Source organism: Schistocerca americana, chromosome 4 (assembly GCF_021461395.2).
Source record: "Schistocerca americana isolate TAMUIC-IGC-003095 chromosome 4, iqSchAmer2.1, whole genome shotgun sequence".
In the NCBI taxonomy this organism is placed as follows: Eukaryota; Metazoa; Arthropoda; class Insecta; order Orthoptera; family Acrididae; genus Schistocerca; species Schistocerca americana.
The window spans coordinates 368,540,932-368,544,113 of NC_060122.1; positions in this window are offsets into that span (position 1 = coordinate 368,540,932).

Consider the following 3,182-nt stretch of genomic DNA (forward strand, 5'->3'; position numbering starts at 1 on the left):
ATCGGCGAACCTCAAAGTTTTTATTTCTTCTCCATGGATTTTAAAACCTACTCCGAATTTTTTTTTTGTTTCCTTCACTGCTTGCTCAATATACAAATTGAACAACATCGGGGAGAGGCTACAACCCTGTCTTACTCCCTTCCCAACAACTGCTTCCCTTTCATGTCCATCGACTCTTATAACTGCCATCTGGTTTCTGTACAGTTTGTAAATAGCCCTTCGCTCCCTGTATTTTACCATTGCCACCTTTCGAATTTGAAAGACAGTATACCAGTCAACATTGTCAAAAGCTTTCTCTAAGTCTACAAATGCTAGAAACGTAGGTTTGCCTTTCCTTAATCTTTCTTCTAAGAAAAGTCGTAAGGTCAGTATTGCCTCACGTGTTCCAGTATTTCTACGGAATCCAAACTGATCTTCCCCGAGGTCGGCTTCTACTAGTTTTTCTATTCGTCTGTAAAGAATTCGTGTTAGTATTTTGCAGCTGTGACTTATTAAACTGATCGTTCGGGATAATTTTCACATCTGCCAACACCTTCTTTCTTTGGGACTGGAATTATTATATTCTTCTTGAAATCTGAGGGTATTTCGCCTGTTTCATACATTTTGCTCACCAGATGGTAGAGTTTTGTCATGACTGGCTCTCCCAAGGCCGTCAGTAGTTCCAATGGAGTGTTGTCTACTCCGGGGGCCTTGTTTCGACTCAGGTCTTCCAGTGCTCTGTCAAACTCTTCACGCAGTATCGTATCTCCCATTTCATCTTCATCTACATACTAGGTCCTCTGCTGCCTTCACTACTTCATCCCTCAAAGCTACCCATTCTTCTTCTACTGTATTTATTTCCCCCATCCCTGTCAATTGTTCCCTTATGCTCTCCCTGAAACTCTGTACAACCCCTGGTTCTTTCAGTTTATCCAGGTCCCATCTCCTTAAATTCCCACCGTTTTGCAGTTTCTTCAGTTTTAATCTACAGGTCATAACCAATAGATTGTGGTCAGAGTCCACATCTGCCCCTGGAAATGTCTTACAATCTAAAACCTGGTTTCTAAATCTCTGTCTTACCATTATATAATCTATCTGATACCTTTTAGTATCTCCAGGGTTCTTCCATGTATACAACCTTCTTTCATGATTCTTAAACCAAGTGTTAACTATGATTAAGTTGTGCTCTGTGCAAAATTCTACCAGGCGATTCCTCTTTCATTTCTTAGCCCCAATCCATATTCACCTACTACGTTTCCTGCTCTCCCTTTGCCTACTACCGAATTCCAGTCACCCATGACTATTAAATTTTCCTCACCCTCCACTATCTGAATAATTTATATTATTTCATCATACATTTCTTTAATTTCTTCGTCATCTGCAGAGCTAGTTGGCGTATAAAGTTGTACCACTGTAGTAGGTGTGGGCTTCGTATGTACCTTGGCCACAATAATACGTTCACTATGCTGTTTATAGTAGCTTACCCGCATTCCTATTTTCCTATTCATTATTAAACCTGCTTTCAGCCGTTCGCAGTACCAGCACAGCAAGGTTGTTTTGGTTATTGTTACAAGGCCAGATCAGTCAATCATGCAGACTGTTGCCCTTGCAAGTACTGAAAAGGCTGCTGCCCCTCTTCAGGAACCACATGTTAGTCTGGCCTCTCAACAGATAACCCTCCGTTCCGTTGTGGTTGCACCTATGGTACGGCCATCTGTATCGCTGAGGCACGCAAGCCTCCTCACCAACGGCAAGGTCCATGGTTCCAGGGGGGGGGGGGGAGCTCTTACATAGATTACAGGTATTGTGTACGCTTATTATGCAGCATCAAGCCACGCAGTCCCTAATGCTTTAACGTCAACTATTAGATTAGAAAACAAATTTGATTTTCCCACACTAGTACCGGTATGTAAAATTATGTAATAGCACATCCAGTTCTGTGTTTGTTCGTTTCTATTTAGCTATCTCTATTTCATCTCCATTTCTTACGCTTTCCTATAAATTCGCATATTAATACCCTACTTTTTTTACCTGCTACACACTCAAGTTATTAGATCGTAAAACGAAAGATCAATTTTAATTTTAAGCGAATCTCTATAAAAGCACGTATTAATTTCTAATGTATGACAAGTTCACTTCAATTTTTTGATCGTAATTCAATTTTTTCATTTTCATTTTCAACGGTTTCGTGTAAAAGAAGATATTGAATGCGAATGTATAACAATAATCCGTTGTCTCCTACACGCTCTGCTGGATTTTTTGGCCATAAAAGAAAAGTTATTTTCCTTGTGTTCGGTTTGTTGTCTTTAGACAGAAGAATGTGTTAACACAATGCAGTTTTAGGTTTGTTTTATCCGCTGCCGTACACTGAGTACAGTTCAGCAACCAAACTAAATTTGATTGAGCGCGACTAGACCGCTGAAGCTTACGCGTCCTTCAGAACAACAAAAAACAGAGTACCGAAACAGTTACAGCGCTCCCACACAAGGCGGCAATTGTGAAGTCATGAGGTAACAGTTATTATTTAAAACATGTTTTTTTGGAGAGAGCGCGTATAATATGGTGTGCCTAGCGGCGCAAAATTTTTAAATCCACCAATGGACAAGAATCCTCAGAATTGCAGTGGTTGAATGCTGCGTAACTCATGAAAGTAGCGGGAGAACCAGAATCAAGAACTGCTTTTAATCAGTGTTTGCCAACTTCAAAGATACTAACAGGATGATAAAAGTGTTTCAGAGGCGGCTCAGTTTCACGTAACAGTAAGTCCCTGATGTCTTCTAAGCGGATCATGTGATCTATAACGTGCGCAGAATGCTATGTCCTGTGTTGGAGCGGCGTCGGCTTCATCTGAGGCCCGGTCCGCTAGTCATTGTTGCGTAGCGTCTGTACCGTTCGGTGCGTAGACAGGTGCGACTTCAGTGATTTGAACAGTGCGCTGGGGTTCTGAATGATTTTGATTACCTTGTAGCGGATGAAAATGTAAATCTGGTTCACTCAAGCCTAAAGCCTGGTTGTTATTAAAATGCCATTTATTAAAGAAATTATGATTAAAATTTCTATTTCCCTGCTTATTCCCATTATGACCTTGAAAATGCTGTGCATTGCCATAGCATACTTCACATCAGCAACAATAATTATTGCTGTACCTACAAGAATTAACGTTTTAAGAGTTTTGCTGGTAAGGCTGTTGTCTGCAGTTACGG